This window comes from Spermophilus citellus, assembly GCF_964194105.1.
Source record: "Spermophilus citellus genome assembly, chromosome: 13".
Lineage (NCBI taxonomy): Eukaryota > Metazoa > Chordata > Mammalia > Rodentia > Sciuridae > Spermophilus > Spermophilus citellus.
In genome coordinates, this window is record NC_138193.1 from 99,496,453 (window position 1) to 99,508,819 (window position 12,367).

Below are 12,367 nucleotides of genomic sequence, written 5' to 3' on the forward strand. Positions count from 1 at the left end.
GATAAGATCCATTCTGCTCTCCACTGTCTCTTGGTTGCCATGGCAACACCATTGCTATAGGGCTCTGTGACTGTGTGAGGGGTTGCAGGGATGAATGTATGGCAGCCTTTGGGAATCTGTATTGATTCTAAAGGACTGCCATGCTGGGGTCGTACTTTTTCTTCTCCCATGGGTAAAGAGGGAGAATATAAAGTTGCCATTTTGAAGCTACTGGTGTGTGCAGTGAGAGGCATACTTTCACACTGAGCTAAGAGGAGTTGGGAAGTAAAACCAAATAAGGCTTGCCTGCTGCTGAGGACTGGCATTAGCAGGGGACAGGAGTGTGCTTGAACTTAAGAGAGTGAACATCTTGGGAAGGCCTGATGCATGGAGGCAGCTTCGGTTCTGGAATGCTGGGTGATGGAGCAGAGCTGGCTCTGTATCTCCTTGCCTGCCCTGTGCTGGTGGTTCTCAGAATGAATCTTGTGCCTCTGCCACTTTTGCATATCTAGGTGAACTCTGTTCCTTATTCTGGTCCTAAGGACTCCCCACTGTATTCCAATTCTAAGCAGGGTCATGTTTTCCGAGCTGTTGTTTACTTATTTTTAGTTGGACCCACAATTCTGCAAGGATTAAAAGGCACACGGAGGGTAAGTATCACACCCAATTATGGGATTATCTCTGCATCTTGCTCTCAGTCGCTGTATGCACTGTCATTATCATGGGATGTCTGTACTTTAAATAACTGAGATGGGGAATAGTTTACTTACCTTTGTTCCTCTTAGGGGGAGCTTTGTGAGAATTGGAAAGAATATTTTGAAATGGGATGATTCCAACCAGTAGTAGTCCAGGCAGTGAAATGCGGTAATCAAGGTTCTTAGAAGAATTGGAAAGCATTAGCTTCACTTGGTTCTGTGAGACAAGGAGAGAATGAAGGTTGGAATTTCAGAGATGACAGAAAAGAGGGAAATTAAAAATTGAGAGAAGTTCTAGCCTGAAGTAGAGAAGAACGAAATAGAAATGGAGATGCTAGAAATAGAAAAGTATGAAAGAGAAAGAAACATTCCCCAGCACTGATGTCCAGCAAAGAAGGGATGTTGGACACTGAAAATATGAATATAGATCATTTAGCAAAGTCCCTGAAGGGACTCCAGGGATGTTTGGTGAAAGACTCAGAAAGTGTTGGCATGATGGAATTTCTTGAGATAATCGTTGAGGGTCTACTGTGCTTCTTGTTCACATGGGCAGAGGACAGATGACACATCAGTATGTGAGGAAAAAGCTGTGGCCTTGCAGCCAGGGCCAGCACATTTGCTTGCTGAAATAGGAGCATGAAGCTTCAGCAAAGTTGCTCTTCTCTCTCTCTCAGAATATTGGTTATTCTTGGTTCATAATGCTAAATGCATGTGAAGCAACTTTTTCCTATTTAATAATATCAACAAAGAAGTCAAATTTATTCGTCCTAACATGTCACAGATAGATGCCTAGGATTATTGAAAATATTACCACTTTTAGTTTATATGTTATAATCTCACCCAGTGCTTCCTGATGATCGGTCCTATGCTATATGTTATCTTTTCTTTTTTTTTCCTTTTGATGCCAGGGATTGAACTCAAGGATTGAGCCACATCTCCAGCCCTGCCCCCCCCCCCCCCGCCAATTTGTAAAATTTTGACGCAGGGTCTTACCAAGGTGCTTAGGGCCTCACCAAGTTACTGAGGCTTGCCTTGAACTTGAGATCCTCCTGTCTCAGCCTCCTCAGGTTCTGGAATTACAGGTGGGTACTGCCACACCTGGCTTCCTATGTTATTAAGTAATCTTTGACTTATTATCCAACCTGGTTTTCATAATCCAAGATAGCAATAAAATAATGTAACAAGGACTTAGACTCTTTCTCTTTGCTTTTGCCTGCAAATGCACAGTGGGTAGCTAAAAGGAGGATTAAAAACTTGGCATCTCTGCCTCCTTTGTATCAGTCCCCTTTGCTTAGTGTCATCTTGGATTCCAGGAATAAGGTCGAATCCAATAAACATCTTGTGACTCACCCAGCCCCCACACAACAGCAACTTTCTTATCAGTGACTTGTCCCTGCCTGATGGATCCTGAGATAATGATGGGCAGACCACACTGATCAGCTGCGAAGATTCTCCAGTTGTGCAAACCCCCAACCCTTGCCCTCTTTCCCTTTCCATAAAAGCTCAGGATCACTGTCCCTCAAAGGCAGGGCTAAGAATAGGGGTCCCCTTCCAATTTCATTATTTCCACCGTTACCTTTTCTGTTTGTTTTTGGTGGGGGGCAAGTGGTCAGACTTGATTTATCGGATCCCCAAAATAGGCCTCTGGTAACAATTATGATTTCTAAATCTGTATCATGCAAAGTAATTCCCTTCCTCTGTGTCTCAAGTACTAAGCAGGCTCCAATGTTGTTGCCTGTTTTCTAGATGAGAACATGTTGAGCATATTTTCTGAATAAAAATACCAAATTTTACCAAGTATTATTTCCTGGCATAATAATCTGTTGATATGAAAGTCTCAGACATAGAAAATTAAACTGAATTCATATATACATTTTTTTAATCAGCAACATATATTCTTTTTAAAAATTTTTATATACTTTTATACTAGTGGCACCTCAGATTGAACCCATGGGAGCTCTACCACTGACACAGGATCTTGCTGGGTTGCCCAAGCTGGCCTCAAGCAAGATCCTCCTACCTCAGCCTCCAGAGTCATGGGGATGGCAGTCATGTATTACAATACCCAGCGGGTGTATGTTTTTTCAAAAGAAGGGTAGCACCTAAACTAAGATAACAGAGGAAAATTCAGGTCATAGGATTACTGTATTTACCACACAAGAATTAATTTACAGTTTAGTATAGAGTTATGTGAGTCACCTTTGTTTCCTGCTTGTGTTCTTAAGAACCATGACTATTTCCTTCATTGTTGTCAAAGGGCAAATTTAAAAAAAAAATTAATTTAAATACCTTAATTAGCCTTATTTGTGATTCCAAAATCGGGCGATGCTTCATGCCATAAAATAGAGTAAGTGTTCCAATGAACCCAGCACAAGAGGTTGGTTTAGAGACTGAAATGGGCTAAAAATAAAACCAGAAAGAAAGAAAAAAGAATGGGTTGGTCATTTCAGAGTTACTTGCCTTGTTACGTTGGAGACATAGTGACAATAGGAAAATTGCTGGTTAACATTAGTTTATTTCAGTTTATTTGTTTATTTTTTTTGTAAGGATTAAAATAGAAATTTATTATCATGCAGATTGAAACTGGCCTGTTTGGGAAATTTGACTGTTACCTCTCCTGATATCTTGGAAGGTCGAACAACAACTTAGTTTCTCTTTGGTGACCAGGAATCTTAGCATGAGTGATTGGTTTTGATTTTTGGCTGGTCTGTTGGGGCCAGTGAAGGTGCTTAGTCCAAACAGGGGCCTCCTGAGGCCCTTTAACACTGCTCTCTGTCAGCCCTCCCTTGAAATCCTTATTCCCAGTCTCTTCAATTCTCAATCAGCATTTCCCTCTCCTATATTAGAAGAAAATGGTATGTAGATTCCTACTTCTGGGAAATAGCTTAGATCCCCAATCTCATAAATTAATTTATTACCCTTTTTCAGCATACATATTTACATTTTAGAAAGGGACTTTGAGGGAAGTCACATTGAAGTCAGTTTTTTACTGAGAGGATCTGAATCAAAATCTAGAAGACTGCTCAGCTTTGGGTGACCCGGTGCAATAGCACCTAGGGCATTTGCCCTACCCAGCCCTTCTAGGTTTGGAACTCCATTCCTTGCAGGAATTTTTGTATTTGTAGACAATACTTTTGCCCTCGTAGCCTTGGATGGGGTTCTGAAGTTTCAAAGTCTCTCTCAAGAAACACAAGTTTCCAATGCCTTTGGTCTATTTAGACATCTCATGGAGAGAATCGGGACTGGGAGGACGATGAAGACCCTAGCCAGTGAGCCTGTATATAATCCACACATAAGAACATGCGCGCACATGCACACACACACACATACACACACACACACACACACACACACACACACATTTTTTTAGCAAAATGTTGCACCATCCAAACCAACTAAACAAAATCTCTAGACCTAAGGAGTAAAAAGCCTTGAGCTTAAAAATCTTTGGAATATTACTTGGACTCAAAAATTAATTCCAAAGTTGAAAGAAATCAGAAAGGGCCACAGATGAGTAGCTCAGCTGTGTATCTTTGGTCTGCAATGAATCTTGTAGATTGATGTGCAGTACATTCTGCTGAAGGCTCATCATCCTACTAAGACCCTGGTGGGGACCTTGAATCACACCTGTGCAGAGGCAGGGATCAGAAACAGGCATCACAGGAAGACAGATTTCTGTTTCTGAGCTGTGGTTCCGGGAAGAAGAGAGGTGGCCTTGGACAGTCATGGTGATGACACAAGGTCGGTGCAGAATGGGTTCTTTAGCCATTCAGTCTAACAATAATTCAGATTTGAGCTCAGATTTTTGAAAGGATGGCTTGGGGTAAAATATGTTTTGTACCTTAATACTGTCTTACTGAACTTTCTTTTAAATGTGTCAGTGATAAAAGTCATTTGGAGCCCTTGGAGTTGTTTTTTTCTTTTTTCTTTTAAGACTTAGATGCACACCTTCAGTGTGGCACATTACAGCTTCAACCCTACCACTATCAGACTCCACCTTGGGACTTGGTTAAGATAAGAGGTTATCAAGTAAATAATTAGAATCAGGAGGGAGGAGAGAAGGTGTTTTTCCGGCAGCATTGCTTCAGGGGATATGTTTGTTAGCACTTGGCTTTGTTAAAAAGTGCACTTTAAATGTGGGAGACCTTGAGAGACTTTTTAAAGTTTAATTGCTGCAAATCTCTTTGTTATCATGCTTTCCTGTGAGATTTACATAGCCCTAAATCCTTTCCAGTTTGAAAATTATTCTTCTCCATATTGTTTTGCCTGCAATAAGTAGGGTGTGCTGAGATACAGAAAAGAGAGTCATTCCTTTCCCAGAGTGAGTGAAAGTGCATTCATGAATTTTCCAGGGCTCCCTGCAAATCAGGTGGCAGGCTTACAGTTCTGGAAATTAGAAGTCCAAGTTCAAGGTGGCAACAGTCTTGGTTTCTCCCAAGGCCTCTCTCCTGGGCCTGCAGGTGGCTGTCCTACCATGGTGTCCTTACATGGCATTTTTTCAGGGTGTGCTTACCCTGTTGTCTCTGGGTGTCCAGATTTCTTCTTTTTATAAGGATATCAGGAGATTTGATTAGGGCCCACCTTAATAGCCTCACTTCCATTGAATACCTCTTTAAAGGTCCTGTTTCCAAATACATCCACGTTCAGAGGTCCTGTGGGTTAGGACTCAATACGTGAATTTGGGGTATGGGTGAGGGGAAGCATTCAGCTTGTAGGAAGGTATGAGTGGTTTCAGGGTTAGAGGAATGATGTGTGAGGCCCCTTTAGATCTATGTACTTAGGATTTTCGAATTAGAGAAATTGTTTCATTCATTTTGCTTAAAAATTAAACTTCCGTGGAGATCCGGGTCTTCACCTTCACTTTTTACACTATGTTGGCCAGGTACAGCTAGCACCAGCTTTCCCTGAAGGCTTGAGGCATGACCTCCTGTTTTATAAACTAAAAGTCAGCCCACCATCACCATCATCCTTATTCTCAACCAGTTTTAATTCAGAAAAAATATCAAATAAGGATTCTGTCTTGGCCACTTCTAAATGTAGTGGAGTCATTAACAAAGATCACTAGTAAAGGCAGAAGTTACTTTAAAAATTATATGAAAGCATGTAGGTACACAATATGCATACATTTATACTATTATATATATTTTATATAATATATATAATTATATTAGCATATGTATGCACACACATACTTTAGACTGTGCCACTAAGTAGAACTTCTATATTCTTTCAAAGAACATTCACGGAACAGCAGCATAGACCCAGGCTAAGGTACCCCAGAGCAGTTTTGCCTTAGATAGAAAGTAGATAAATGTAAGAATGGGACCAAGGTAAACACAGGGCATTTATATCCTAGATGAGCTGCCATATGTTGAGGAGAGGAATTACATGGTTAAGGTACCAAACATACAGAATTATAAGATATATGTTTTAGAGCACATGTCACCTTCTATCAATAGATAGTGATCAGTACTCCATAGTAACTCATTGATGTTAAATAATGTGCGATAAATGTTGTAAAAGAAAACATTCATAGCAAAAGCTACATTTTGCGATTAAGGATCATTAGATGCATTAAATGCCTTATTAAGGGGGTACATTGCTTACTTGCTTGTTATAACTTTGGCCAGGTGCATTGCCCAGAAGAATTCTAATGCTAGCGAGAAGGTATGTTGGCAGTAAAAGAGGAAATTATAGGATACTTTTAGAGATATAACAAGCCTATGGAATTGCCTGAATCTAAGGTGATGTCAACATTTCTTGCTGAAATTTTATGCAGAAGCCATTAATGTCAGTTGACTCTAGTGTACTCCAATGGGTTTGCTGAGTTTGGGTCAATGAGTGAGTTTCATTTGAGGAAAAGACATTTCATTGCCTCAAAAACAAATTCCTGCTTGTGAGTTAAGCTTCACTGAAAACCTGATCATCAACACTATTCTTCTTTCTGAAAGATGGAATTGATAGGTTCAAGCTTCTAGATTTCCATATCACTAAAACTTTAATGGTACCCCTTAATAGATATATTTAGAATAAGTATAAAATTGCCTGTCTTTTCAATATGTATAAGTATTTCATTTTAGTTTAAGAGTTTGGAAAAATTTTCATTATCTATATATGGTGAAGCTGATGATTGTAGAAGATGCTAAAACAAGCCTGTTTTGCTCAGCTTTCTCACTGCTGTGACTAAAAGACCTGAAAAAAAAAATAAAACAATCTTAGAAAAAGTTTATTTGGAGGCTCACAGTTTCAAAGATCTCAATCCAAAGAAAGCAGTCTCCTGGGGCTTCAGATGAGGTTGAACATCATTGTGGAAGAGGATGGGAGAGGGAAGTGGCTCACAAGATGATCACAAAGCAGAGAGAGACTCCATTCTCCAGAGACAAAATATATACCCCAAAGGCACACCCCCAATGCCCATCTCCTCCAGCCACATCCTACCCATCTTCAGTTACCACTCAGTTAATCCCATCAAGGCTGTCATAACCCAATCATTTTCCTCTGAACCATCTTGCATTGTCTCATACATGAGCTCTTGGGGGTCACCTCACATCTGAACCATAACACAGCCCCTATGTAAACAACTCACCAGAGTGATTTAGTTACTCCATCTGCACACACTGAGCAGGGTCCATGACACCCTTGTCTCATGGCCTGCAGGTCCTTGTCCCCTCTTTCCGTGCATATATGGTCCCACCACTGGTGATGACCTTTCCACAAGTCAGTTAATACACTGAGGCCACTGTAACCATGTAACTTGTTAGGTAGTACGTAAATCAATGAACTGCTCAGTGCAAAGAAAATGTTTCAGACATATTTTTCCCTAGGAAGATGAGGTGCTAAAAAATTGTTGCCAAATTACACGAAGCTAGATAGCTATAAAAGATGAAGGGAAATCATTGTAAAATTCTCCCTAGCCTTTGCAGTCTCTCTCTTATTTTGATGTCAAAAAATGGGATTCTATACCATGAATGTGGCCAAGCAATCTTTGCAGAACGCTAATCTGTAGGCCAGAGAACAAAGAAAAGGCCTTGACTTTACATTATAAGCATAGCTAATGAATGCTCATTTATATGTCTGAAGGGAAAATAAAATGTTTGAACAATGAATATGTTTTTAAAGGATTCTCTGCTTTATGGCCTTTTTTTGATTCATTGGCCAGTTTTCTGACTCTGAATGCTCAAGATGGAAGATCATCTATTGTATGTGGGAAGGTAAAAAAAATATGCAAAATACTTAGACTACAATGCTACTTTTAAAAGAATGCATGAAGCATGTCTGCATATCTGTAGAAAAAAGTAGATGCAACTGATTATCTGATGTTGGTGGTGGGTTTATGCTAGGTCTTTATTTTCATCATAAGTTTTTTATTAAATCTTCCAATTGTAACATGAAAAGACAAACCAGCAAATGGTACTGAATGCTGTATATTTTTAGCTCCTGTATCTCTGACTCTATTTTCTTATCTCCCTCAGAGCTGTTGAACTTCCCTAAGGACAGAATTCTCCTAATCTCACACCTGAAAGCATTTAAAATAGGGTGGTCTGGGCTTCTTGATGGGTGATATCCAGGGGCTTCATTCTCAAGGGTCTCTTTTGAATGTGTCTTCATTCACAAAAGTCTCCAGGTCTCAGAAACAACTGAGAGAGACTCTTGGTGGGTCCTAGGGGGGCAAAACCCAGAAGTGCTTCCTTTGGTGTTTGGGTGAGCCATCATTGCTATGGTTGGGCTGGGCAGTGGAGGCTGCAGAAAAGCTCAGGGCTGTGAACCTCAGCAACATTTGAGAACATTTCAACTTGGCAAGAGTTTGTGTACTTGTTTTCCCTTTGCAGGCATTTTCTGAAAAGAGAAAGAAAAGGAAAAGGAAAGAAAGGACATTAGTTGAAACTGTACTTTGAAGTTGTAATCACGGCTTATTTTATAGTCATGGTTGAGCAAACTGAGGGAGAAATGAATTCTTGTTGGTTTACTTCAGGAAGACTAGAGTGATATCAGGCAAACAGCTGTGGCTAATGCCAGAAACTCAGTGAAGGACCACAGAGCTTTTGCTACAACTCTCAGGGGGTCTTAGGATTTAGGAGGTTTTGGCCAACTTGGGACTTAGGTTTGGTGTGCCATCAGGCACACTGGGGAACCAGGGCCCCAGGATAGCAGCAGGGCATCCATAGTACACCCAGTGTGTTCTCAGAATTCACCTGTTATTGCTACCTGACAGATGAACAGGTGGTTATTTTCAGGATGCCTGGTCTGATTGTTTGCACCTGTGTTTATGATTTTGGGCTAAATAAAATCCAGTTTCATAGTGATTGTCCTAGGATGTGTTGGCAGTTTTGTTCTTTGGGGCACTGGTAATACAAGATATTCATCTTATTTTTTCCCCTTTATTCCAATATTTTCATATCTTTGTGTCCGACTTTCCCATGTTTATAGGACAGATCAGAGAAAACAAGAACGTGGTCAATAGCATGGGCTGCTCATAGTCATTTATGCTATGCTTCTTGGACACTCTCCCCCTGACAACAGGGCTTTCACCTGGTCTGGGCTGCTGTCTGCCCCATCAATAGGAAGATTATGAGAATAAAATGAGTATTAAGGGTGTTGCATACATGCATAATTTACATTTTTTTCTTTTAGCATAAAGCTCATAACAGTCTTGAAGTCTGTTATTTGCACTTCACAACTGAGAAAACAGGTTCATTTGAGTTGAAAATCAATTTTCTATGATCACACTGCTAAGAAGAGCCATAGTCGGGGTTTGAACTAGTCCAGTTGAGGAAGTTGGAATTCAGGTCTTATACATTTGGTGTATAATAGTGTGTATACAGGTCTTATAAAGTGTTGAGCTGCTCACATGTGGTACAGAGAGCATAGAAAAGTTAACCTCTACCACTTAACTAGGAGGGCACTCTTCGTCTATCCTACTCAACATTCCTTTGTTGGGTCTTTGACTCTAAATAGTTACTCTGTCTCTTTTTGGCAGTGGTTCTGGGAATGAACTTGGGACTTCACACATGCATTACAAGTGCTCTACCACTGAACTGTATCTCCAGTGACTTATAAACTATATTATCTGGTAGTATTTTCTTTATGCCCTACCTTTGAGATATAATTTATATACAATCAAATATATATATTTTGCCTCCTACCCTCATTCACCACGAACATTCTCGGCTCACATATTCTCCTTATTCCCCTGAGTACTCAGTACTCACATGAGCAATACTCTGGAGTGATCTAGTAATGCCCAAGATGGAACCACTGGTTCCAGGAAGCAGAGTTCCGACTCCCATCATACCTTGTAGCACTCTCTGCCTGGTATTTAATGGGGTCTTAAAATTGATATGTGGTTTTAAATATTTGGATTACTCACTTCCTTCTCCCTTACCTATGGTTCTAATGATGCAAAGGATCCAGTTGTTGCTGCTTTGAAAATGTCATGATAGACTTTGATTTCTTAACACTACCTCTACCATTATGGCGAATAAAGCCACTTAATTTATGCCTTATACTTGTAATGAGGGGAACTAGAACCATAGAATAAAGCCACAATAACTTCAAAGATAGCAGACAATAGGTCTGGTGACTGATATCATATTTGGTTATTTGTTAGAGGTGGCATGAATGGTATAATAAGTAAAAATTACATTTTTTTAAGCAGGATATTGAAGTGTTGCAGTTTTTTATTTATTTTTTTGATTCTTAAAGAAAATGAACTTGTCAGTTCAAAGTATTATGAACAGTTTGAAGTTGAATGATCTATGCAGCTTTCACCAATAGCGAATACCTTCTGGTAGAGTATACATTATAAGGTAAAACAGAGAGTACATTATCATTTTCATCGTAATACAGAAGGAGTGGCAGCTTTGGTATGCTCAAAGCTGTTTCATCCTGTCCCAGCAGTCACTTCTGCTGAAATCCACAGGAAAATAGGAACGTTTTCCACATAGATGTCAGGAATTCCGGGACTAAAGGTAGTGATAGGGCCAAAACTCAGAGCCTGCAGAATCCCCAGAGAGACTTAGGTCATGGATAAGGCTTTGGGGTTTCAAAATTGAAAGTCTCAGCTTAGTATTCTTTCAGATTCTAGGCTTACAGTGTACTCTAGGACTGGGACTCAGTTGATGCAGGATGTATAGGAATTTTAGGAGGGTTTTCTAAGAGAAAAATCAAGATAAAATGGAGAAAAATAGGAAAATCCCCAAATTTATTGTAGGGAGTTCCAGGTCTAGATGATGGCTCCTTATTTTAATTAAGTTTTTTTTTCTGTGACTGAAGACCCAAGGAGAACAATTAGAGGAGGCAATTTATTTTGAGGCTCATGGTTTCAAAGGTCTCAGTCCATACACACCCAGCTTCATTGCTCTGAGCCCCAGGTGAGAGAGAATGTCATGGTGAAAGAGGGTGGTGGAGGAAATGGCTCAGGGTATTTCGCCAAGAATCAGAGTTCTGCTCAATAAGGACAAAATATGTACCCCAAAAGCAAACTCCAGAGGGACCTAACTCCTCCAGCCACACCCTACATGCCTACAGTTACCACCTAGTTAATCCTTATCCAGGATTAATGCACTGATTATGTTATGCTTTCATGTCCCAATCATTTCACCTCTAAACCCTCTTACTTGTTTCACACTTGAGCTTTGAGGGGACACCTCACATCTAAACCATAACAGTCCCTAATGTGTAAAATGTTGCATGGATTTTAAACTTCTTATGCCGAGGATCACATTGATTCCTCTGTTGCCGATTTATAGAATTTTTACTTCTTTATTCGACAAAGGAAAACCCAGGCAATTCTTCCAAAAAGATGCAAAATTTAACTTATATTGCACTCATTTGCGCTTGGACTACTTTTCAGTTTGAGAAATTGTAAAGCATCCTAAAATCTGTGGACACCATCATCATTAGTTCTAATTGTTATACTTCATATACAGAAGTGCTGGAGAATCACAAGGCCGACAGTGATAGATTATTGCAACATCAGAAGTGCAAAATTCCAGCTCTTACCTGAAGCCAAAAAGTATTAGCGCTTCTGTTTACAGTGTGCTTGCATCTGCATGAAGAATGGCCTTGTCTCAGCAATCCTGGCATCTACAGCTGCAGTTGGGCTGCATCTATTATATATCCTACATTTCTTTCTTGACTGATACCTTCAATCCTTTTGTCACTGAGACAGAAGAATGCCACATTAACCTTCTGTTTCACTATGATAACTGTGTTTTGTACAGAATTCAGTGCAGTTACATAAAACTGGTACTCTATCCACAAGATTTTTGGGGGGTCATTAGTAGCTTTGACTGCCATAATTATTGAAAGATCCATCATCTCAAAACCCTTATCCTCTTGATTCCCCTTTTATGTAAACATTCGGCTGCAAGATACGTTTGTCTAAAATTGTGAAAAACCCGTCTTGTGGCAGTGGCTGCCCTGTTATCCTCCATGGAGAATGGAAATTCCAAATGAGCTGTGTGTCAGAATGAGAGCCTGAGCAGGGTCTGGGCTACTGTGCCCCAGAACATATTCGGAATAGCAGATGAAGGCAGAGATTTGTTTTCCCCAGGGACACGGAGGGCTTAGAAGTTAGCCACCAACCAGCCGCATTTGTGAGTCATTTTGACAGACAGACTTTGCTGATAAGCTGATTACCTGGCCCATCTCCTGGAGAGAGAAAACTGTTGAATCCTTGGGGTTAGTCCTCT

General features: G+C 40.1%; 1 protein-coding gene across 1 annotated transcript in view; it reads left to right on the plus strand.

Moving 5' to 3' along the window:
- The first annotated feature begins 321 nt into the window (after positions 1-321).
- LOC308632606 (uncharacterized protein) overlaps positions 322-12,367 on the plus strand; it is a 476,997-nt gene continuing 464,951 nt past the window's right edge. Inside the window, exon 1 of the mRNA XM_081264853.1 lies at positions 322-629. The gene's annotated coding sequence lies outside the window, so the exon portion shown is untranslated. The remainder of the gene's footprint in view (positions 630-12,367) is intronic.